General features: G+C 38.7%; 2 long non-coding RNA genes across 5 annotated transcripts; one reads left to right on the top strand and one right to left on the bottom strand.

Moving 5' to 3' along the window:
• Positions 1-7,186: 7,186 nt before the first annotated feature.
• LOC147512333 (uncharacterized) lies at positions 7,187-10,330 on the bottom strand. Of its 3 annotated transcripts, XR_015217185.1 has the most exons (5): positions 10,129-10,330; positions 9,742-10,015; positions 8,984-9,126; positions 7,644-7,761; positions 7,187-7,466 (listed from the first exon to the last, which is right to left on the bottom strand). It is a non-coding gene; the product is annotated as an uncharacterized LOC147512333 (long non-coding RNA). The 3 variants fall into 3 exon arrangements; XR_015217186.1 differs by lacking the exon at positions 8,984-9,126 and having other exon boundaries at positions 7,187-7,488; XR_015217184.1 differs by lacking the exon at positions 8,984-9,126 and having other exon boundaries at positions 7,192-7,466.
• Positions 10,331-12,369: 2,039 nt separating this feature from the next.
• Positions 12,370-15,411, top strand: LOC147512332 (uncharacterized). Of its 2 annotated transcripts, none has more exons than XR_015217183.1 (3): positions 12,370-13,502; positions 14,617-14,684; positions 14,942-15,411. It is a non-coding gene; the product is annotated as an uncharacterized LOC147512332 (long non-coding RNA). The 2 variants fall into 2 exon arrangements; XR_015217182.1 differs by lacking the exon at positions 12,370-13,502 and adding an exon at positions 13,518-14,477.
• The last annotated feature ends 11,882 nt before the right edge of the window (positions 15,412-27,293 follow it).

Raw genomic sequence — 27,293 nt, 5'->3', positions numbered from 1 at the left:
AACTCAAGTGACTACAGCTTATAGAACGCTCCAAGCGTCCTCAGGATAAACGCAATCTGCAACGCTTAAATCAACTAACATGCAAGACAGGTCAACAGATGCACAGGTCGAGTAACCTATATCACTCTCACAACCAGTCGTAACAACAGGCACACGTTCATACAATGCATCAGACATATATTACACAAGGAGAATAAAACAAGGTTAGCAGCATGTTTCCCATACATGCAAATGAGCAAACTAACGACTACAGTTCAGCCTCAGTTCGCTGACTAACCGAGCTGCTGAGTCTACTCAGGAAATCCAGCCCAGTTAGCCCTCAGTCATCACTACTTGAACTCCCCAATACATTCAAGGAAGCCAATTAATTCATTGTTGTCCCAAACTTAAAGAAAGAAGAATTGCCCAGGTTACCCAGGAAACCAACTCTATTGTTTCAAGCCAAAGGCCACATACAAACACCGACTTATACGACCACTTTTAAACAACACGGTCAAAACTTTCACTGACAAGAGCATTCAAAACTTGCAACGAGCCCGGGTCACCAGAGGTCGCTCCAGCTGCATTAGTCACGGTCAGATCCGGTTTAGGTGATATCGAGGTCGTTCAATCACCGTCGATGAGCGAAGGAAGCCAATTGCGGGGGAACAATACTTCGATCTTCTAGCGGCTCACCCCCATGACCGCCTAGAGCCCCGCATTCCTGCTCCTCTTGAAGATCATAATATTTCTTCTCCAACTCCTCTATCTCAGCACGGATAGTAAGATAAGCGTCCTTCGCCTGCAGCGCGGTAGTTTTACACCTTTCAGCATAAGCATTTGCAGTCGCTACCTTCTTCTTCAGGTCGTCCACCTCATGCCTCAGCCCGACCGCCTCATTGACAGCTGACGTCTTCTCCAACGACATCGTTATCAGTTCCGTCTTCATAGCCTCCAGCTCTTTCTTCTCCGACTCCAACTGCGCCACTACTCGAAGAGTCGAGAGCTCGTTCCTCAGCAACTCAACCTCCATTTTTTCTAGCTCAACGATCGGGCGTACCGTCTTCAATTTCGATACCCAAAGAATCACGTTTGCGACAACTTCGCCGACGGTATATCACGTTAGCATCAAACAACAGCATACAACACAATAAGGCAGACAAGTAATAGCACAAGAGTTACTCACCGTGGACATCGCCTTATCCATCCCCCTCAGATTCGACTCCAGCTCCTTCGAATCCAAGTCTTTCCTATCACCGTCCAGCGTCATCCCCTCCAGCAAACAAGTAGCTATCGGTGCGGACTTGTAGCTACAATCAGACCTCCTCACATAGCGCTTTTTACCAGTCACTTCATCTACATACATCAGGTTGCGCTCTAGCTCGTCTTTCCCAGCACTAGAGTGCCCTTTACCAGTCTCTTTCATACCAGCCTTTCCCTTCAACTTGCCGGAAGTATCTCCAGCAACCCTGGTCGGAGCGTCCTCCGTGGCCTCCTCACCCAGAACGCTGAAGTCGGGCATCGACCTCGCCCTCAAGCTACGAGCCGCCCTTCCCCCGATTCGCCCTTCACCACCCCCCAGTGCGGTCTCGGCTACCCTTGCAATCTTGGAAGGTCGAGACTCTAGGTCGTTACCCTTCCTCGTTGGAAAGCGAGGCTCAGGGATTTCAAAGAGAACATCGTCCAAATTGAACAGAGCGTCCTCTTGACCCTTCCCAACTCTAGACTCAGACACACCAGCACCTCCGGCGGGTCGCTTCACCCCAATGTAGCCTCGGTTCTTATCTTCCCTCGTCACCAGATCACTCTTACGTTTATCCATCACAGACTTTCTCGATGTTTTCCCACTCACCTTACCCCGCGCCCTGCCCTTTTGCACTTCTCTCTTCTCTCTAATCGTAGGTCCTCCCCGTTCTTTAAAGCAAGGCCCAAAATATCGATATCGATGAATATATCGGTGTACCCAAAAACCGATATATATCGGATATATCTATTTTTTTTGTGACCAGTCCAAACTATTTAAAATATCAAAAATATCAGATATATCGGAAATATAATATCAGAAATATCGGAAATATATTGGAAATATCGGATTTATATTAAAAAATGGTCAAAAAGTCAACCGATATATATCGTAAATATCGAATATATCAATTATATCGGCGATATAAAATTTTATATTAGAAATTCCGATATATATCGGGAAAAAAAAGTTCTATATTTGGTGGATATATGTCGAAAATATCGATGTCGGTATACCAAAATACCGATATATATCGGATATATCGGCGATATTTTGGTCCTTGCTTTAAAGAAATGTGCAACTTCTGGAAGCTTCGCTTGTTTCTCAGCTTGAGTCAACCTAGCGAAATTCTCAATCACCTTTCGGCTCGTCTCCTTTTGCGAGATCTGCACAAACAAAGCAATAGTAATATCAGTACAAAATCAACCAATGCAAGATCAATATTCTTAGAGAGTGTACTAGTACCCACCAGTAAAGTCGCATATTTTATTTTCCACACTAAACCCACTCGACACAGTAGTTTCCAACAAGCAGCAATGGTCTTTTATCCCAAGACTCGTTACTCACACCATCCAGAATGCTCGACAGCTTAGCTCGGGTTTGCAAGCTAAAGTTAAGCAACCGAGATCGCTTTAATGAGAAATGCTCAATAATATCAGCGACCTCTATTCGGTATTCACCGCTGGCGTTCAATAGGTCAAACACCTTGAACAACCGCCACGTGTTACCCACAAACTGAACAGGCATTTTGCCACAGCGGTTCAAGAGCTCACAAACCAGCTTCGAGAATAGTATCGTCATATACGCCCTCAGATGCCCCTCACAGATGATAACCCCATAGTTCGGTAGGGTATACCTATCACTATAGACCAGAGCATTCTGATTGGGCTCATGAATCTCCAGACTGCTTATGGTTATCCCATATTTTTCCCTTAAATAGGGGAACGCCCTCAAAGCGTGTCTGTCCACAGCCCTAGACGGCAGCCCACTAGAAGACGACCTCTCATAGCGACCTGAAGTGCTCACTTCAGCAACCACAGATGCAGATCGAGCCTCATCTTCCCCACTTCCAGCCTCCTCAACTGCCTCATCTTCATCACCACCCTCACTCACCCCACACACTGACTCATCTTTCTCTTCCTCTTCATCATCCCAACCAAGAGAAACTTCGCGAACCTCATGAGATCACGTATCATCTGAGTCAGACATCTCTCCTTTAGCCCTAACAGTTCTAGCCACTAGTAACTAATCGAACGTCCTAACAACTATAGAACAAAGACTAAGCACGAAGCAAGAAGCAGGAGTTCAACAATGGCAGAAAACTAACCTGAAAGTTGTTGCTGTAGTGAAGTGTTTTTTACAAGGCGAAGCTAGCAAAATGACGTTCCAAAGAGCCAGCGTAATCTTTGAACAACCACCCCTCCAATTTCCAAGGCATCATGATTACACCCTAACCCTAGCTGCACACGATTCCGAACAAATTGTCCTGTCTTTTCAAATCCCAAAAAAATAGGGTGGCACGTTTTCTCTACAACTGCTAAGATCCTCTCACATGCCAAACACGCGTCAAACATCTACACCCACCAGCTCACAGGATAACACAGATCGTTCTCCCCAACTCGTTGGATATTTCCACATCTAACAAATCTCCACACGCGCTACTGTTTTCTCTCAACAAGTCGTTTCCATGACCGGCACGCCCTACTGAGAGGGGGCTATATAAGGGAGTGATATCCTCTTTCAGGAATATCAGGCGCGTACTCAGCATGATGGAAATACCACACCGAACTGTGGAACCAGATCGCGTCTACAAGCTAAGAGAACGCTCCAACACAGTTCGCGCCAGCACACGAATCAGGCTATAACGTGACTCAACTTACCTTCTAGAAGCAATCATGAATAGAGATGCACATGCACAAATCACTGCCACCAGCTACTGACCACTGCCGCAAGCTACTTGCTCAGACTACTAATCCCCATCATTATAGCAGACCTATAGAAACAGTTCTCACGCGCCTCCCTAATCTACACCCCACGTTTGTGATACACTTTACACGTGGTGAGTGAGGATTCACTCTCAACATCTATAAATACCCCTCCTATGAACTATGCCAGACCTGATTATTCTCTCCCCCCAGAATCTAGAGAAGATAAGTAGGCAGTTCGCGCCTCGACGAACTCGGTCTCAACCATAATCTAATCCGTTCTCCCTTTTCCTGTGTATGTAAAGGAAACACCCAAAACGCACCTTTACACCGAGCATAATGGAAATCTTGCAAGCTTCCAATGTAGAAGTCTATCTTGTGGTTCGCTTAATTGAATTCTTTTGTTTTAAGTTGTAAGGTGAATAGTTTTGCCGTGTACCAAACTAAAAATTTAGTTTTGTGATTGTCTGGTTCTTGGCTTTTGATGAATCTAAAGGGCAAAATAGTTTAAATTGTGAAACCAGTATTGAATTGCATAAATAAGCTGTTGTTTTGCATTGGTTGGAAAACTCTTGGAAACCAGTTTTCCAGTCTATATTATTGTTTTAGTCTCGTCACATTGGTTAGTTAACTCTTTGTGAGTAACTTGAACCTCTATATAATTAAAGTCTTATAGCCATCAACCAAAGATATTTAATTACAATATTATTGTTTTAGTTCCACATTGGTTAGTTAACTCTTTGTGAGTAACTTGAACCTCTATATAATTAAAGTCTTATAGTCACCAAAGACAAGAATGCTACCAGTGAAACACGTCAACCTTTTTTTTCTCTTAGATGAATACCTCAGCTTTTACAATGATTCGGTAGAAAAAAAAAACAAACTCACACTCAATTTTGGGAACTGTTCGCATAACAATTTGAAATAAAAGAAAAAGAGAAATAAACATTTTGTCAAAACTCAAAACCCCACCCGACATTTACCAAAAAAAAAAAAAGCTTGATAGCTTGGTAAACAATAAAAAGGTGGAAATTTTAACAAAACAACCCTTTGTCAATTCACTAACAAAACATAAATTGTTACTAGCCACTGCTAGCTAAGAGAAAAACAATAACGAAAAAACCCTTTCACCACAATTCTTCTTTCTCTCTCATGTCTCCTTCTGAATCTTTTCTATCCAAATCAAATCGGATGCATTACCTGTATCTTGTGATCTCAAATAGCACAGCACATGTGTTGTAAGGAAATTGCTATATAGCTAGCGGTGTTATCGTTATATTTTGGAATAAGGTTTAAAGGAAGGTTCTTTACTGATCTAAGAAACAAAAAACATTGGTTCACAGGTAAAATCCTGTCCCTCTCTAATCTCCTTATTTTAAACATAAAGTTATAATATATGTTTTCTCTTTTGGTCTAAACATCACAAAAATTGTTGGTATAATAATTCTGAAATATCCTTTTGGCTCTGTTTTGGTCTAAATATTTGTATATTGCAATATTTGTTGGTGTTAACAAGTCTTGCACAAAATGAAACATATATAAGACCAAATTGATTGGTTTAATTGATATACGCATAAGAAAAGTCATGTGCTACATTAAACCAATATATGATTCATGAAGCATAATCTGTTTTGACCTTTGGTTTCAATTGATTAACTAGCTCATATATAACTAAATTATATAGATACATACATTGAAATAATCCTAAGTGTGACCATTCGTCAAACTCAAGAGTCACTTTAATTAGAGTTTTCTATATTGCCTTGATATAGCATTGGTACGTAGTTAATAAGGTAACCATGCTAAGCAAGACCTACTATCATTACCATACAATTTTTGTTCAGAAGGTGATAAGCATGGCATTTAGGAATCCAAGATGTTATCTAGAGAGAGCTCTTAATGTTAAGAGGTGGTGGAATTTTTCTGATATATTTGTTATCATTATTTTTGTTTACTAGTCAACCATTCTTTTTATCATTGGTTTGAATAAATAAGTCATTTTCATATTGAAGTTTGAATCACTATGTTGGCGATCAAGTTCATGTAATTCTTACCAAGATAACCTTTAAAGTTTATTTATTTAGCGCACTCGATTTAGTGTTAAATACTTTGTTTTGGGTACTCACCGAGTTCATGCATGCCTCTTTTCATCCATTCTGATAAACTAGGTGTGGATTTGGTTGTAGTAAGTATGTCTAGCGCCAAATATAATGGGGTGCTTACACTTACAGTTTAAGAAGTTTACCACTAATCCTATGGTTACTCCAAATGGTAGGGGTATGCAGACTTTTGTAATTCTTATATTATTATTATTTTTTCTTTTTCTTAAGCTACTTAGTGTGGTGTTATCATGAGAAACCTTAATTAACCCAAATAGAAACTTTTGCAATAAAGGACAACAGACTAGAAAACTATGACTCTTAGTACATGGAAGTCAAGGGTTTATTGTCAACTGTTGTCTACTATTACCATTTTAATCCTTTAGAAGAATAAAGTTAGCTTTTCAGGGCCGATCATTGGAGTACGTGATAATGAGACCTCCTGAAACCCCCTAAACTAGATATTGATGGTGAGCATAGTCAATTTTGAGGAAGCGCAAAGAAGTTTGAGTTCCAAGCTGAAGTTTCTCGAATGGAACGCATTGAAGGTGTGAATCTCCAATGCTTCTTATGTGAGTGAACAATAATTCATGTATTGCATAGCTATCTAGAACTATAGATAATGCTCTTAATTGAATACGAAGACATTTTTCAGACTTTGGATAAGATTAGCTTCCTCATTACATATTTGGACGACAATAATGAAATTTTTGTATCTAGGTTAGGTTAGGGTGTCTTTTTGAACTATGCAGTTTTTAGTGGAGAATCACTACTACAGAAAAGCTCATAAAAAGCTTTTAACCACTGTTTTAGAACCGTGGTAACAGCTACCGTGGACTAATAATCCTAACAAAACCATGGTATTAAAGTCCTAATATTTACCACGATTTTTGTCAAAACCATAACATTAGGATATCCAAAACCATGGGAAATAGTGTTTACAATTACCACGGTTTAAAAAAAACATGGTTTACATTGTCTCTTTATACCTCTGTTTTTCTAAAACCGTGGTTAATACGTTTTTCTGGAAATAAAAAATATAAATCCCCGATTGATTCATTTTTCAGACAACTTGTAAAATGATTTTCAAACAACCTGTCTATCACAAATAGTTGTGTCATATAACATTCCACACTTAATTTAAAAAACATATTGCAATTCAACTAACAAAAAAGTAATAGACATCCAACAAGTGGTAATGCATTGCTAATTACTATTTTGATTCAATAAAGAATAAAAAAAAAGAACCATCCAAATATTCTTGTTCCATCTAAAACATCAAAAGAGTAATATATTTATTTGTTTCATCTATACATCATATCAAAAGACTTTGACAACACCTTGATCCTTGCAACAATATGCAAATTATGGTCAGATAAAACCCCAAACCTTAACTGGAAGTGGTCCAAATAGCGCTAAGACACCATGACCGGCTTGAACCTAAGAATATCGAGTCAAACAACTGGTTTCAAATAGAATTTAAGAAAATCATGGTCAACACCTTATGGAATGGTCAATTTCTTAATAACAATAAGTGTAATTTATTGTAGTGATAGTAACACTACAAATCATAACCTTTTGTGTTATTGAATAAATTGTAAAAGAGTAACCACTTACCAGTCCTTGAGAATCCATTTCCCAAGCATAAGGGAGAAACACTTGAAACCAAGCCACGTTTCGGTTCATATATCTAGACTTGACATTTTTGTATCATAGCCAAAGCCTCGGCACAGTCCTACAGGTACATGAAACTATATTATACATAGCATCAATTATAATTTCATCAAACCAATCCTATATACATGTATCGGCAAGAAATTTATAAGGGCTTATAGGAAAACATATCAGCAGAGAACTTAAATAGTACTATCATTATTCAGCACCAAACACCAATTCATAAGCTAAAATATATAATTTAACCAAACAAGAGAACTCCCTTACGATATATAACAAACTGCCTAACTCCAATTTCAGCAAAGCAACATTTAATATAAGCCTTCAAATACTCAAATAACATGAATAAAATTAAGTAAATTAACTAAACTCTAATTGTATATATCAAATTCTCTAACTTCATATCACATAACAACTTCTCAAGTTTCTATTTCAGAAATCAGGTCACATACACATGATGACGAGCATATGAATTTTAGGATGAATAATACAGGTCTGCGGATATAGCTTCGAACTCGGGTAGATTTGGAGAGTCGAACACTTTGCAAATAGACTCACATTGTTCACCCTTGCCCTTTCTAAACATTAACCTAACTGTGGCAACTGAATTTTGGCATGCACCACTAAATTACAGTATTATATCTCAACAACGTAGCCATAATATTCGTATGAAAAGATAACTATGAACCAAACACCCATATCAACTAGAGTACAACCATGGACCTTCTACTGCCACCTAATTGACTGGCCAATGACCAAAGTTCTAGTCCATCCAAAACACACTAGCAATTAACAGTCACTACTAGCTATATGAAAACTAGTGTAAGGACAGACCCACAAGGTGATGTACATGAGACCATTATTAGACCAACAAAATATTAAACTAGATGGAATTACCATAAGGTATATATGCATGTAAGTATCATATTGTTCACCTGTATCAAACTAATAGTGGATAGCCTTGCTCATGGTTTAAAGGCACTTATATATTCACTCAAGTAACAAGAGTATAACCTTGAAATTTGGTTTGGAAACTCTTGCTTGAAATCTTTATGTTGCTTTGTTTCTTTGCAAAACAAGAAATGGGTGTTACCATGTCCAAACCTATAATCACTTATGCACTTTAACGAACACGCATTAACATACCTAGGAGGGACTTTAACATGTCCAAACAAAGTACAGTCCATACTTCAGTTCGATGGTTTAGTGCTTAAACTATATTACCATCAAAGCATCACCAGTATAAAAAGCCATTTTAAAATAAAAGATAGATAAAAAGGTACCTGTAATAAGAAAGCAAAATTGGCAAAGACTCTTCCCAATACTCCCATAGTCATTAATTTGCAAAAACAAGGTATTTTCTTGCTTTACAATGCACGGACTTGATAGTGCTTGAACTTGATAATAGTTCCAAATTGTAATATGACTATGCAATTCAATGAACTTCATTCAATAATAAAGATCAACGACCAAATAAATAATCTGAGTCATTACTTCCAAGTAAATATTCAGAAATAAGATAACCAAAATAACTCATCGATCAGAATGATCAGATAACCAAGTCCCTTAGACATTACAACAAACACTAAGATCCATGTCAAAGTGTAACCCAAGCATGCGCAATTTAGCTTGTCCAATTTTTGCGCCTTTCGACTAGTGGCACGAGGCTAATGATCACAAATTATAGGTGAATCAAATAAAAGGAAACTATGGGTGACTTTCCTAACAACCCCTGATTGATTAAACAAGAAAAAAAATAATGTAATGCATCAATCAGGAACGCATCAATCAGCAATCGATTATTATTTTACACCATTCAACAAATTCCTAAATATATAATTGAAAAACAGGTGAAGAACAATGGCGAAGGAAAACTTATGAATATATTACAATGCCTGATTTTAATTTTTACACTAAAAATACCCAAAATTTTGGAGTCCAAATACATATTAGGACATTGAAAAGAAAAATTATTAAAGTTGCAAATACAAAATTGCAAATTGCAACAATTATAGAAAGAAAATTGCAACAGGTTCAATACCTTTTAAGACTTGAAGAAAATGCATTTATTCATAACCGATCAGCTGAGCTTAGTGATGAAATGACTAATAATTGTTACAAGATCAATTAGAGCACGCCGCAACAAGTCAAGAAGTTTTTCTGCTGGGCCGTTGATATTACGTGGTGGGTGTGTTGGGGCAGGTGGTGGTGCTTGATTTTGAGAGCAACTACGTAAGTTTCATGATTTCTTCTAACGGAAACAATTGCAGCTACTGGGAGAAGTTTCACATCGAAATTTCTCCAACTTCTTGAACCTTGGTTATTGCAGAAAAATTATTAAAAACTGCAACAAAATTGAAAGAAAAGAGCAACCTTGCAATTTACTCAACAAAGTTTGAGAAATCAACAACAAGAAGAACTTGCTTACATGAAAAATTAGCAATCTTGCAGTCTCTCGACTGATTTCGCTCAACTCATGAACCCTAGTGGCAGAAATTGGGGAGGGATAGAAGTGGGAGATGAGAAATTGAGAAGTACGGGTTTTCCCCTTTTTCTTTTGTCTTTTTCTTTTCGTGTTTTTCATCTTTTTCTCCTATTTTTTCGAGAACTGCTTTGGTCACGGTAGTTGTAATTTTGGGAAAAATATAAGCCACCATTTTCTAAGAAACAGTCAGATATATGTATACCAAAAACTAAATTAGGCTATATTTGATAGTATCGTGGTATATGTCATATTATATACTACTGTTTTACAAAATCAGTGGTATTTGCTTCTCCAAAACTAGAGGTTTATACCAATTGACCAACCGTGGCTAATGTGCCTTTATGTAGTAGTGAATATATATTTTGGTTCTTTTATAATTTTTAAATTTCGTATGTTAAAATAATACCGAGCCTAAGCTATTACTTGAATGCATGAAGTTGTTCCATTCCTTCTGTTCACTACTTGATTAAATCTTTCAGCAAATGGTCAATTACATTTATATGCACGTTGATGGCGAGGGAAGCTATATGACTTGAAACCTCTTCACTCATGATCAATGTAAAAAAATTGAAAGGTAATTTTCTGATTTTCTGAAAATAGTGTTGTGTATGTGTACCTATGGTATTCCATGATGTAAATACATAAACTTAAGGGAATAGCAGAAAATTGTTCTATTTGGTAATTTGATCATTGTTGATAATTAGATAGGTTGTTATATTTAAGTATGGCAGGTTGAGCTTGAAAAGATGGCTTGAACATTGCACGTTCAAAGGAGTACTCAAAACTTTGATATAGATACATCAATTTTTTATGTAGTCATTGTATTCTAAAAGAGTTAATCGGTATGTGTTTAGCGCGTTCTTTAGACGTGTGAACAAGTGATTACAACATAACTTAGCCTCAATATATATAATGTAATGTTAATAGCCTTATAATTATATAGAATTGGTTGTTAAAAGAGCACTAAAAGTGAGAAACTAATGTCACATTCCATATCCATCGTGGTTGAATACCATCATTATCTAGTGTTAGCTAATGCATGCAACTTCTTTGGTTACTATTAAACCAGCAACCAAGCAAACGGTTGAAATCCCTTTGATTGACGTAAGTAGTATCCCTTGCCCTTTTCACTGTCTTGGCTCCTATGCTTTGTGATTATCATATAGGTTAATTATATAGGTTAGGATATACATTTTCAATCTTAAATAAAGTAACTGGTGTAGATTTTGTACCATAAATGGGTGAAGGACATCTTTGAGCTCTTCCACAAGTCACCAGACTATTAGTGGTGTATTTTATATATACAATCTAATTCAAATTCATGGGCCAAATATTCCATTAAATCATTTGTCTGATTTTCATTTTAGAATATGAAGAAGCATCTCATATTACGGAGGTACAGGGAAGAGCATAAAAATGATAAAAAAAAAACTAGAATGTCAGTACCATTAACAACGATCCAATGAAGCCTTTCTCTATTTCAATTCATCATCATCATCATCATCATCAAAGAAAAGTGAGTGTTTTACTCCTTTTCATTTGTGTTTTTTACTTATGTCTTCAATTAGTTTCAATTCAATTATTTTACTATTCAATCAGTTCAATTAGTATTACTTTTCTTTGAATCATAGTAGAAAAAACATGAATATGAGGTCGATCCTCAAAAAAAAAAAAAGTGAAAATTGCGTAGGTTTGTACCTTCCCAATTTAATTGGTTGACATTCAAACCATGTCTCTAAAGGAATTAAACTAAGTGTTTCACATCCATGCCTTGCAATTCACTGTTACAACATAGAAGGTTGCCACTGGTTTTTTTTTTTTGGCTATTAATATACTCCTTTTAGATATTAATTATAATTGTTGTAAGTGCATTATTTAAACTGGGTACTTGCATTGCTTAACACCATGATTTTATCTGATTCAAGAAATATATTTAGGGTTAATGAATATGAATATTTACAAAAAAACCAAATACAAAAAAAACACGGTCAACCCAAGTTGACTTTATGTTTGTGTGTTTAGGGGGGAGACCCTAATTTCCCTATCTGGGGGGGGGGGGGGTAATACTAGCCCATATATTTATTAGGAGAAGCATGTGAAGTAAACGTCAATTTAATCTATGAAAGAGCATGACCTTCGGAGTAATAGATTTAGTAGACAATGACTTATATCTTCCTTTGCGTGTTTATTTTTTCGTACCTATTATTCTAATGACAATGCTTCATCTACTATGAATGCTTTTGTACTTTACTGCTTGGTTTATTTGGGTTTAGTATTGTTTCATCGCTGCATGTTAGTCCTCATTTTCTATTAGACTGGCATAGTTCCTGAATTTTATTACCAGAGCAATTCTAAGTATGTAAGAGGACTAATCTCTATTAAACAGTCGTAGGAAGAGGTTGAATAGAGAGAGCACCACATTTGGTCCATCATTACCTATTTTTTTTAATGTTTAATTACTGTTAAGTGTTGCTTTCAATTTTCCCGTAAATTGTCTATTGCAAGGGTGTTATGATTCTGTGAAGTGTCAAGTAAGTTCCTGTACCCAAGTGAATCAAATTTCAAGTATGTTCCTCATGCACATGGCATTGAAACATAATGATTTTTATTTCTTGGTCCTGATTGTGTCACTGTTTTGGAGAATGGTTTCTGTCATGTCTATAACTACTAGCTTTTTCTTTCTTTCTATCCACACTTTTTACTGCAACGGACAATCTAGTTTTATATTCTCGAGTTATTTGCCAATAATTATGTTTATATATTGTTATTGTTAATGTTCAATCCAGTTTATTGCTTTCAAAAAAATTGATCATTTAGTGTACATTTGTTGTTATGTCTTTTTTTGCGATATTTTTATTTGTTTATATTCTCTATCTATTTTCTTCTTCTTAGATGGCTGACAACATGATTGTGCTAAGGGGGTTTTGGTTGCTAATGAAAGCAATTCCTATATGCACTTTGAACTATCACTAGAAAGATATTTAAGAATATTGAAATTGCAACTCTTTGGGCTCAGAAGTTTTTAGAAATTTTCGATGGGTTTTAAATTCTATTATGAGTGTGTTTATTGAGATTATGTTGGCTTTAGTTATTGGTTTTTTCATAGTGATTGTGTGTCTGCTCAATATAACATGCCACATGTTTAATATAGGTTAGGAAGATGCCAAGCACTTGGTGACATTTCTATCCATTAAATATTGTATGAAGGGATTTACAATATGATAGTTAAACTTTGTGAGGTACTACTACATTAGTCGGGACTATCAATGTAGAATCTCATTTATTGGAGTGTGATCTGCAACGCATGTAACTTGGAGGTATGAAGCCCAACAAACTTTTCTTTTCTTTTTTCTGTGAATCATCTTTATGCGTAGGGGGCATTCCTTGCTTTTACTGATACTACATTGTTTGATTCCCAACTACCTAATTAATAAAGGATAAGTTATCAATTATGACATTTCGGAATGTATTTTCTCGTTATTCATCTTATTGGTTCCTTATCATGTCGTGGATTTACACTAAGGTGTCGTTTCTGGCAAATGGAAAATTGTAAGTGCTGGTGTATGTGTATATATAGTTGAGTGTAAAGCAAACTTCGAAACATTGTCTTATATAAGGTGAGTTTTGACGAAAGGTTTATATATAGTTGTTTAGTGGATGTTTCTTTTGCTTCTTTTGATGTTACATTAGTTATTTGCTAGGTACACAATCTTGATACCCATAGACATTGTGTTGAGTTTGATCGACTCCCTAATAATTGTCGAAACATGAGATAAGAGTGCTTAATATGTGTGAATGCTCAGCAATATGCCTGTTTTAGGATATACCAGTCATAAAGTTTTAAAGGGCTAGTAATCTGTCATTATAGCCTGTTGATGGATCAATATAAATATACACAGGGACTCACTTCTTTATTATCGAATCTGATAATGCAGTGCTACAAGATCTTTCTTGGCTTGGCCTTGAATGGGATGAAGGTCTGCTTTGAATGTCTACTTTTCCACATTAATTGTTTTTATAATCTATAACTGATTTTTATATTATAAACAAATAGAAGCTTTTTGCTTCATTTATTGTCAAGTGTGGTAGATGATTAAATCACATTGGTTGTGCAAGTCTTGGTATTGGTGTGATCACATTTGTATATACTTCATTATACTTCAGTTTTGTTCCTTGGTGGAACAAATTATATATCTGATGTGGCCTTTCTGTTAAGCCAAAGATGAGAGATGATTTGTTGTTCTAGAGCAATTGACCTTATTCTAATCTAGATATCCATCAAGTTTGCATTGGTAAGTAGAATTTAGAATAACTGTCTCCCTACATTTATGGTATGTGCAGTCTTCAAGTTTTCAATCATGTTGTGAAATGAGTTTCCTCTCTCCTAATTATGTACTATGTACCTACATTTATGTTATGACTATACTACAGGTGGATGCCCTGTGATCAAGGGCAACCAGTGGTCGTCTTCAACGTGGATTCATGTCGATGAGTACAAGGTTTAGTGGTCTAAACTTATGGTACTTAGCTTTAGAAAATGTGTAGTATACATCTTATTAACGGTCACGGTATTAATTGTTATTTTCTAACAAACATACAAGTTTGAATTTCTTTTGACATTTTGTGAATGAACTGTGTTATTCACGAAGATTGAGTCCATTAGAGAGAATTCTTTGTGAATTTTTAAAGTTTGTGAGGAAACTTTGTTCTTAAAGTTTGCATTAGAAACTGGCTCTGTTCACATTTACACATGCAGTATCAACAAAGTTGTTGTGGACAACAGACTGAGGCGGCTCAGGAGTGACAGCAACTGATGGTGCTGGCTCCCCTAATAGTAATCTACCAGTTCCAGTAAAGCTTCTTGAGCTTGAAGATTGAAGATGGATGAACATCAGCAGCTGGTCCTTCCATGGCCCCCAACTCCCGAGCTTGGCGAAATACTGAATCAATATTAACTGAATTTTTAGAACGGTCTTGGACAAGCATCCCAGGTGCCTTATGGAAGTGGAAGACTTCTTGAAGTCGCTAACACGAAACTTTATCATATTGTCATATGACATAAGAGCTTTGGGACATATTTGTGACCGCTGCTGCATACTTGGCTCTACAGCTTGCTCTGATAGGTACTATTTGTTTGAATTGCTGTAAAAGCCTGGACTCCTATATTTGATTCCATAGAGGTCTAATGATTTCAATTTACAAGCTTTGCTGATTGCAAAGCATATTTATTTGTGCACCCTGTAAACCCTAGGATCACTATCTATTTCTTCAGTAATTACGGCATGCTAATTGCAGAAATTGCATAAACAGATGGAATCCACAAAGCAAAACCTTACCTTCAAAGAAGAAGAACAACGGTTAGTTAAAAGCCTTGACTGCCAGTTTGTTGAAAACTTAATATCATATTACATTTGTTCAAATCCCTTAATCCATAACTAATTAAGTACAAGTTAACCTATTCTCATGAGTTTGGTCCATCACAAAAATAAGCCATTGTTCTTCTGTAAGAATAACATTCATTGATTAAATACATGGACTGAACTAAAATATTTGGAATCTAGATAGCATGGCGTGAACTATAAGCAATGCCCAAATACGCATGGATTACAGAAATCTCCAGGAAAGCACTTCAGAAGTAGTTAATACAATGCAGAGATATTCATCTTACTACTTTAAAAAGGATGATTCGGTGAACCGTGGCTTCTACTTTCTTTTTTTATAGGAATAGTAGTTTTTTCCAATTATACCCCTATATGGTTTTAATTATTACAATCACGTTCAAAAGGGTATTATGTAATAACATAGGCGAGGGAAGGGTAAAACTATCAATTTGTACAGTGAAATTCAGACACCTCTCCCTTAATTTTGTACAATGCCCTCAATTTTGCAAACAATTATGAGATTGCCACTGACCGAAAGTTGGATTTTTGTGCTGCCCAGCCTAAACCAACATACCGCAGATGTGGCCACGTATAGACGCGTGCCAGTTAACTGGCTTTATGTAATAATATGGACCAGCCTGAACGTGGGCCTCCAGTAGAATCTCTAACTCCATTCCTGTGAGGCTGTGAGAAAACCAAGACTCCGTGACATCTCAAGCACCACATCTCAGTCAAAGTTTGCGCATGCAAGCACCTGAACCAATAGGCACTATAAGTACCCTCCATTCTGTACTACACACACGTGTCCATACACCAGGTCGTTCTCCATCAGCTCGTACCACTCTAGCATAACGTACCAACTACCCAACCGGAGCAGTTACGGCCATTTATGGAAGCAAATCATCTAGCGCAATCCTGGAGCTCAGTCAACACGCCAATCAATGAGATATTTACTTTGTAACAGTAGGAGTAATGTCAAATCATCAAGATAGCACAAAATATGGATCTACACTTGATAACGGCCTGAAGCAAATAAGGAAGGGCAGCTCAAATATCTATAAATAGAGAGAGATGAACTACATAAGGCTTGATTCAAGTTTATCCCAAGAAACTTGATACGTAAGCAACTCTTATCCCGAGATTAGTGTAGCCATTCCCTATCACATAAATCGTCAGATCGTTGTCCAATAAACACCAAACATCTACATTGGCGCCGTCTGCCGGTTCGTTTCCTTAAGAAAAGAACACACACTCTTTTCTAAAGCCCACGAAGCTAGTCATAAAAACCACCATGGACCCTTCACTTCAGATGCTAGCAGAACAGATGAAGACACTCCAAGAAGCTTTCATCACCTTGCAGCAAGAAAACCAGACGATGCGCGAACAGACCACCTCCAACGCCAACAACGACACTCCAAATGCAGTAGAGAACAACGCCATCGCAACCCTCACCACTACCATCAACCAAAGGTTAGAAGACTTTGCACAAAAGTTGGAGAAGTCAAACGACAAGACAAGCGCGATCTAGATCGCTCAAAAGATACTCCAGACATACAAGGCGTCACCATTCACAACGGAGATCAGTCACAAACAACCGCCTTCAGAGTTCATCCAACAAACATTCCCGTTGTACGACGGTAGCTCGTGTCTAGGCCAGCACGTAGCTCATTTCAGCCAGACTCTCACACTCTACAGCGCTCCAGAATACGACTACCTGAAGTGCAAACTCTTTCCAGCCAACCTGAAGGACGGAGTTTTAGAATGGTTCTACACGCTCACCCGGGCTCAATCAGCAATTTTGACAAATTAGCTGAGACGTTCACAACAGAGTTCATCCACAACATGAAGAAACAAACCGACCTGGACTCCTTGTTTCAACTAAAACAAGCACATGGCGAGACGATCCGCGAGTTCATAGGACGTTTCAAGAAGGAGCTCCTCTCAATGGAGCCAGGCTTAAAGGATAGCTTTGGAACTTCTGCATTCACCAACGCTCTCCTAGATGACTCCGACCTGGCAGGATCTCTGATATGCAACAAACCAGATCGCCTAGACGACCTGTATATCACAGAATTGACAAGTACATCAAGTATGAAGAGTGGTGGGCATAGCACAAAGGCAAAGAAGTTCTCGCAGTAAGCGAGAACCCAGAGAAAACAAACACTACCCGGGCAGCACCAACAACAACAACAACAAGGGCCCTAGCTCCAACAAGCCATCTTACACAAAAAGAGAATTCTCCAACTTCTCCAGGACACCGAGCCAGATCCTGAAGAAGATCTATACAACACCGTACTTTAAACCCAATATCAATAAGGTGATCGCCATACCAGAACGTCCATACTACCATTTTCACAAGCTCTACCACCATGACACCAATGAATATTAGAGCCTCAAGCACTAAGTCTTGGAGGGCAAATTGAAAGAGTTCCTACCAGAAAGCGACCTCAAGCATAAACTGGATGTCAAACGCTATAAGTTGTTTAGTGGAGCTGCAGCCACGAGCGACCTGCCAGGTCGAAAAACATGAGATAATGAAGCGGGAGCGCGAGCGGTCCGACGATCTAAATCTCCAAGTCGTTCGAGACACAACAGGAGGCAGCACTCCTCCGACAATGACGAGGAAAAAGTAATAAACATGATTACTGATGCCTCTTTTTGTGTGTTTAGATGTGGTATATGGATGATGTAGATAGATGATGGTCGTTGAACAAAAAGAAGCGTATCAAAACCTAATTATCCCTCAATAAGTAAAGGATGAGTAGGGTATCGTTCCTTCTTTTTTAAGTGTATGTTTATATGAAGGGCAGAATTTGGAAAGAATGGGATCCGAGGGGATTAAAAACTATAATTGTAGATATTTTAGATTCTAATGTTAAACTAAACTAAACTAACTAAACTTATACTAAAACTAAGAATTGGAAATAAGGAGAGAATATGAGAGAGATAGATTCAAGATATTCAAATCCACCAATGCTTTTGATTCAATGACCTTTTGCTTCATGTTGTTCTCAGTAGATTTCTACAATCGGACAATCGAGCGAGTGCGATGCCCTCTTGGATGAAACAGAAACATTTCGTTAACAAATAACTCTTACTCAAGATTGTTCCTATGTTCATGTTACTAGTATCTTCTTTCCTTTTATGTGAGCTTGGGGACTATTCAATGAATCACCATCTAAGGCAAACACAAGGAATACTTCCTTACTCTAAAACACTACACTTTTTGACTAGAAGAAAAGTATAGAATAATAGTATAATATTCAATTACAATAAATAAAACTCTACTCTAAAGCATTATATTCAATTGCAATAAATAAAAGCATGTTACTAGCAAATATTCAATTGCAATAAATAAAACCCTAAACTAGCATGATATTCAATTGTAATAAATAAAAACCTTAATCTATACTTCCATCCCCGGTGTGGGCAATGGAACTAATAACTAAAACATAAAGAAACTTGGAATTAAAGAACACCATAAACCGAAGAATAATTAAACCTAAAAAGGGCTTCATCTCCTCCCTTGAAGGAGAAGATTAGCCTTCCATAAAGAAGGAAGAACACGAAGAGCGAGAAGAAGAAGAGTTGAAGAACATAAGACTAGAAAGACTAATTTATTAAGACTTTCGACTAGTTAAAACCGATCTTTTATTATTAATCTAACAAGTTAAAAGCCTGGAGACAAGAATATAAGTGAATTGGCCAATTTACATGAGGCACTTAGGTCCTCTATTTATAGGGGTTACAATGAGTTCTAAAAGCATTCCAAACCGTCATTTGTTTCCTAATACAAATAGGTTTCTTTCAGAGTCCGACTTCGTCTTCAAAGCGAAGAAGGAATTGGCTACGATTATTTGAAACCCGATTCATGCGTCGGACGCATTATCCATCGTCCCGGACTTAATCAATGCGTCACGGGTTTTCGATTTATCGTAAGGCGTTCTTCAACCGTCACGGGCATTCGATCATTGACCTAGCCTCTTTTTGTGTGTATGTAGATATTATATGGATGATGTAGATAGATGATGATGGTCGTTGAACAAAAGAGAAGCGTATCAAAACCTAATTATCCCTCAATAAGTAAAGGATGAGTAGGGTATCGTTCCACTTTTAAGTGTATGTTTATATGAAGGGATATGGAATTTGGAAAGGGGTTGAGGGATTAAAACTAATATTGTAGAGATTGTAGATTCTAATGCTAAACTAAACTAAACTAACTAAACTTATACTAAAGCTAATAATTGGAAATAAGGAGAAAAGAATATGAGAGATAGATTCAAGAGATTCAAATCCATGTAATGCTTTTGATTCAATGACTTTTTGCTTCATGTTGTTCTCCCAAGTAGACTACAAAGTAATCGGCGAGTGCGATGCCCTCTTGGATGAAACATCGTTAACAATTAACTCTACTCAAGGTTGTTCCTATGTTCATGTTACTAGTATCTTCTTTCCTTTTATGTGAGCTTGGGCTATTCATTTGATGAATCACCATCTAAAAGGCAAACACAAGGAATACTTTCCTTACTCTAAAACACTACACAACTAGAAGAAAAGTAGAGAATAATAGTATATAATATTCAATTACAATAAATAAAACTATTCTAACATTATATTCAATTGCAATAAATAAAAGCATGTTACTAGCAAATATTCAATTGCAATAAATAAAACCCTAAACTAGCATGATATTCAATTGTAATAAATAAAAACCTTAATCTATACTTCCATCCCCAGTTTGTGGGCAATGGAACTAATAACTAAAAACATAAAGAACTAACCACCGATTGAAGAACACCATAAACCGGAAGAATCATTAAACCTTTAACAGCTGGCTTCATCTCCTCCCTTGAAGGAGAAGATTAGCCTTCCATATAGAAGGAAGAACACGAAGAGCGAGAAGAAGAAGAGTTAAAGAACATAAGACTAGAAAGACTAATTTATTAAGACTCATTCTAGTTAAAACCGATCTTTTATTATTAATCTCTCTCTGCCTCAAGTTAAGGAGACAAGAATATAAGTGAATTGGCTATTTACATGAGGCACTTAGGTCCTCTATTTATAGGGTTACAATGAGTTCTAGAAGCATTCCAAACCGTCATTTATTTCCTAATACAAATAGGTTTCAAATTTTCGAAGAGTCCGACTTCGATCTTCAAAACGAGAAGGAATTGGCTCACGATTAATCGATTCATGCGAGTGCGGGCGCATTATCCATCGCCCCGGACTTAATCAACGCGTCGGCGTCGCCGATCTCTCGAAGACGTTAATGCAACAAACCAAATCGACGCCGATCGATATCATCGTCGGGCGTATAAGCCGAACGCTCTATCCTTCTATCCTCTTTGCGGGCTTTGGTCCAAGCAACGAATCCTTTGGCCTTGGGCTTCCAAATAGACTTTAAAATAGGTCCAAGTCGCATATTTAATAGCTCCGATTCCTTGGCCTTCTCCATGATTGTCCACGGACCTCCCATGTGATCATTGATGCTCCGAATTGCTTCGTTTTACCCCATTTTCTCTAATATTCTACAAAACTCTCTTTTTCACCTGTAGAATCTTAAAACACAACCTATAAACACTATTAGTCCACTAAGATGGCTAAACAAGAGGCATAATCGAGGGTTAAATAGCACTTTTTGAGCACTTATCAACCTCCAATGACGAAATATCAGGTCGGGAAAAGCGCAGAAGGGTAAGAGCACTTCAGGAGATTTACCATCTCTCCCATAAGGCTGAAGTCATCACTCCTACCAGCTCTCAGTCAACAACCTCCATAACATTCACGGAGGACGATCTAGACAAGGTGTGCAGTGCCTACCCCACAATGATTCCCTGGTAGTGCACGTAAAAATCAACGGGTGGACAGTCAAAAGAGTTTTCATCGATCCAGGCAGCTCGTGCGACATACTTTTCTATCAACATACAAGGACATGCACCTGCCAGACTCGGTGATGATAGAGTCAAATGCACCGCTCTATGGGTTCAACGGAGACCGCACTGCCATTCTAGGACGTCAATGGATTAACAAGATCCAAGCAATTCCATCAACACTACACCAGGCCCTGCGATTCCCCGGACCCCGAGGCTTCATGGTGCTCAGAAGCAACCAACTAAAAGCTCACCGATGCAATAGCAACGTCAGCACAACAACCACACCCAAAACTCAGGTCGTAGCAAGCAAAGACGTCCCAAAGAAGTAAGATCCTCAAGCTTCCATCCCTCCACCAGCGGCAGCAGACAAGCTCAAAGGGAAACAAGCACAAATTGAACCTAGAGAAAAAGTCAATCTGGGCACAAATGATGCCCAAAATTTGTCTATGTCGGGGCTAATTTAGACCCCAAGCTCAAGGAGCAACTTGTCAAATTTTTATCTCTCAATAAAGATATTTTTTGCTTGGTCGTATATCGATATACCTGGAATTGACCCACAGGTCATTTGCCACAAATTAAATGTCAATCCAAGTGTAAAGCCTATCAAACAACGACCTGGCTCTCAAATTTCAGAAAACCATCAACGAAGAGATAGAAAAGCTAAAAAAATGTGGGTTTCATCAGAGAAGTTGAATACCCAACCTGGCTAGCTAACATCGTAGTCGTTCCCAAGAAGAACGGCTAGGTACGACTCTGCATAGACTTCACCAACGTCAACAAGCACTGCCCCAAGGACAGCTTCCCCCTACCAAGAATTGACATTCTTATAGATCAAACTTGTGGCCATGAACTCCTTTCATTCATGGACGCATGCAATGGGTACAACCAAATACCACTTGCAGAAGAAGACCAGGAAAAGACGTCCTTCATAACCAAATAAGGAACGTTTTGCTACAATGTCCTACCATTCGGCTTGAAGAATGCAGGCGCGACCTACCAAAGACTAGTTACAAAGATGTTCAAAGACTTGCTGGGCGACACTATGGAAGTCTACATAAATGACATGGTAGTCAAAAGTGAAAAGGATAAAGATCACATTTCTCACTTACAAGAAGCCTTTGAAGGACTGCGCCAAAACAAAATGAAGCTCAACCCAGCAAAATGTGTATTCGGGGTAGCTTCAGGGAAATTCCTAGGATACCTCGTCTCACAAAGGCGCATCGAAGCAAATCCAGAACAAATACGAGCTCTCCTCGAGATTCCAGAACCGACTTCCAAGCAACAAATCTACAAGTTATCTGGCATGGTCTCAACCTTCAACATATTCATCTCACGTGCATCTGACAAGTGCAGACCGTTCCTACAAATACTGAAGAAGGGAGCAGCATTCACATGGATGGACGAATGCCAAACAACATTCAACGACCTGAAAGCTTACCTATCAACTCCTCCCATCCTGTCCAAACCAACAGAAGGAGAGACACTAAGACTTTACCTTGCAACTACCAACTTTGTTATCAGCTTGGTTCTCTTTCGCGAAGATGAAGGAGTCAAAAATCCAGTCTACTTCACCAGCAAGACATTGGTCGACTCAGAAAAATATTACTCCCCAATGGAGAAAGCAATGTTAGCTTTGTTATGTACTTAGCTCGGAAGTTCCAACCTTACTTCCAGTCCCACAGCATCAAGGTCATCACAAATGTACCCATCAAACAGGTCTTGAGTTCTAGCAACAAAACAGCCCGCATGGTCAAATAATGGGTTGAAGAACTCAGAGAACATCACATCGACTTCGTTCCTAGAACGTCTCGCAAAGGTCAAGTCGTTGCTAATTTCTTTGCAGATTTCCCCGTCGAAGATGTAAACTGGGAACCCGAGCTAATTACTTCATTTCATCAACCATCCACCCCAGACACATGGCATCTCTATGTAGATGGAGCATGCAACAACAGCGGTAGTGGACTAGGGGTTGTGTTAACTTCACTAGAAGGAACACAGCTACAAAAGTCAATCAAGATCGACTTCGCAACATCCAACAATGAAGCGGAGTACGAAGCATTAATTATAGGCCTCTGCATGGCACAATAGCTATAAGTCCAGAAGATCAAAGCTCACAGTGACTCACAGCTAATCGTCAAGCAGCTCACCAAAGAGTATGTCACCAACAGAGTAAACCTGGCCAAATACGCCCAGGTAGTCAATGATATCATCAGCTCGTTCAAAACATTCTCATTGGAACACATTCCTCGAGAGGACAACAAACATGCAGATAGTCTAGCCTTCCTAGCCTCAAAAACCCAAGAGACATGTCCAACCATGGTCTACATTGACATCCTGGAGAGCCCTGCATACCAGTAAGAAAGTGTCAACAGCCTCACAGACTTTCAGCCCTCATCCGAAGAAGAGATCATTCAATCTTGGATGGGCCCATTTCTGCAGTTTATCCTACATGGGAAACTCCCAGCAGAAGAAAAGAACGCTCGTGACATAAAATTCTAAGCTCCCAAATACACCGTAATCAATGAACGATTGTTCCGCAAATCCGCAGGTGGACCTCACCTAAGGTGCATAACTCCATGTGAAGGCCAACTCATGTTTGACGAGATTCACAAAGGCGAATGTGGCAACCATGCAAGAGCAAGATCTCTGGCTCACAAAGCAATCGCTCAAGGGTATTATTGGCCAGGCATGCACATCAAGGCAAAGACATACATTCTCAAATGCCACCAATGTCAAACATTTGGGCACAACCATCTAAGTCTAGCACGAGAGTTAATCAACATAGCCAGCCCATGGCCCTTTCATATGTGGGGGCTAGATATCATGGGACCATTTATCCCACAAAAGAAAACAGGACTCAAATACGTCCTAGCAGCCACATATTACTTCACCAAATGGGTAGAAGCAATCCCACTAGTCCAAGTCAAAGAAATCCATGTCATCAACTTCATATGGACCAATATCATCACAAGATTTGGTCTCCCCCACACCTTTGTCATGGACAACGAAACTCAATTTGTTAGCTCACAAGTCAATGCATTTCTGCAAAAATGGCGTACTATTCAAGCATTTTCTACACCTAGATATACACAAAGCAATGGTCAAGCAGAGGCTACCAATAAAGCAATCAAGGAAAATCTCCAAAAGAAGTTGGAGAGCAAGAAAAACCAATGGCCAGAGCAACTCGAGAACATTCTATGGGCTTATAAAACAACAGCCAGAGCCAGTACTAATGAATCTCCTTTCACATTTTGCTTCGGAACAGAGGCAGTCATACCATCAGAACTCACAATCACAACCACATGTTCTGACATCGTCGAATCAGGAGATAATGACACCATCTTGGTAAAAGAAATTGATCTTCTAGAAGAGCGAAAGGAAACAGCTGCAATATCCCTAGCTCGATACCATCAAACAATCCAACGATCTTTATAACAAGAATGTCATCCCAAGAGCTTTCCAAGATGGTGATTTAGTCTTCAAAAAGACTCTAGCTCCAGCCAAGCTGGACCCAACATGGGAAGGTCCCTACATCGTTGACAAAGTCGTGGGAAACGGAGCATACTAGATTAAAACTCAGCTCAGTGATGTGTTTCCCCGACCTTGGAACACAGCTCTCCTCAAGCATTTTTATCAATAAAGTTTTCTCCATACATATTAGTCAATATGAATAAAACTTTATTAGCACTGTGCATACAAATGTTATCTTTTGCATTACATGAGTATCACGCAACTTGCACTACGCCATCCAACCTAGGACATCACAATGTCAGGTCATACATCAAAGACGGAGTCAAGAACAACTCAACTACAATTACCACACAGTGGTAAAAGTATCAATCAATCTAACCCAAGGTCCCCCAAAATGACCCTAAATCAACTTAACACCAACGCATGGCCAGGGTTAAGCATGATTCAACTGTAAATTCCACGCAATTATTAGTAAAATTCAAACATATGGGACCCCAAAAGGACCCACAGTCAACTTAAAACCTTTTGAACAAGGTTAAGCTTGGCTCAACTGTAACTACCAATTAAAGGTTAGTTATCAGTCAATTGAAGTTCCCCCAAAAGGAACGACCCAATTAAATACAAAAAGGCGACCTAGGTGATAGCTACGATCATCTAACTAGGTCGTGTGCCAAACAATTAGATGATCTACCATAATACAACAAGTCATTAGGACTACCACTATGCAGTACATGTCATCATACAATGAATCAAACAGCAATAAAAGAATCACATCCACAACAAATTCAAAGACAATATCTGGGCAGAATAAGTAAGTAATTTAAATACTTTACTACTTACAAAATTTGGTTGGATACTAGAGACCCCCAGGTATCCTGAGAAAACGACCTCATCACCCCCATCATCAAAAAAATCAAAGTTATCAGTATTAGTTATCAGTATCAACTAAAGCAAGTATGAAAAATAATTCATTGCCATTCAAACAAATCAAGAGCAAAGAAGGCAGAGTCAGAGGACATGGGAAAGATTCTCCACATTCAAAGGCTCTAACGGGCCACCCTCTTCACCAACAGGGTCCCCAGCTGAATCACCACTCACATTCACAACTTCTGTGGAGACCTCCTCAGTTGGCTGAATGACTGGAGCAACTTCAAGGTCGGATGGTAGATCAGGTCGTCTACTAGTATCTGCAGCAGTGCTTTCCACAGCAACTGTTGCAGCCCCACTTTCAACCAACCTCTTAAGAGTTTTATACTTAAGTTGTAGATCCAGGTAATCATCCACCAGCACGTAAGTATCACCATTTTCCACCAAGTCGACCAGGTCGTTATATTCCCTTTGAGCCCTTTCAGCAACGACCTACGCATTCTTAGACTTACCGATCCAGTTCTGCACCTCCACCTTCGAAGCATCAAGAGAGGGTTGCAGCAAGGCCACCTTCCCAGCAAGATCGCCGACCTGGGTCCTCAGCCCAGACATTTCAGCTCGTTCCCCATCTTGAACAGCGAGCAACTTGTCATAGGCCTCCTTGGTAGCATCCAACTCCTTTTTGTACAGGTCGGAGATAAGGGCCATCTCTTTCAGCTTCCTATACATAGCCAAGACCTGACACCAAGAAAAGTGAATCACAAAGTAGTAAAAATGAAAAACAATACAATAAAAAAAATAAGCACTTGCAAAGCACAGGGAGTGATCCATATCTTTAATATTCATCTCCAAGTCCTTCCCAGTCTCCAGCTGGAACCTATCTCCATCCAGAGCAACACTCTCCAGCAACCCTCCAGCAACTAAATAATTCTTGAAGCTACAATCCCCATTCTTTACAAACTTATTCAACCCACTCGTTAGGTCTTCATAGGTGACAAGCCTATCTAGAAATTCATCAGCACTCTTGCCACGTGGGATCGTACTCCTTGACCCTTTCAACTTTTGGGCAGATGGCTCAGTCTCACTAGCCTTCTTCTTGCCCAGGGTATCAGCAACCCCCACATCAACAGCAAGCTCCTTCAGATCCATCCTCTTCAATGGAGTTCGACCTGCAGAAGAACGACCTCCATCAATACTAGATTGTTCCTCAAACTCAGATCAGGACTTCTTCGACCCCTCCGTCTCAACCACTTCAGAGCGCCTTTTCAAATTAGGCCTCCAGAACTGAGTGGGAGCATCACCACTACAAACAGCACTCCCACCACCATGACCAGAGCATTCAACATCCACAACCTCAGAGCGTTTGGATGCAGAACAGCTTTCTGCAACTTCTCCAGACGTCATCACTAAAGCAGAATGGCTATCAGAAGCTCCTCCAGCCGATCTCACTCCAGAAACAGGTAGTACTTTCTGACTCTCCCTCTCTATCTCACCGGCCGAGCTAGAATCAGATATG

Source organism: Coptis chinensis, chromosome 3, assembly GCF_015680905.1.
Source record: "Coptis chinensis isolate HL-2020 chromosome 3, ASM1568090v1, whole genome shotgun sequence".
Lineage (NCBI taxonomy): Eukaryota > Viridiplantae > Streptophyta > Magnoliopsida > Ranunculales > Ranunculaceae > Coptis > Coptis chinensis.
The sequence above is the reverse complement of the archived record's forward strand: the minus strand, read 5'-3'. Positions and strand labels throughout refer to the sequence as shown.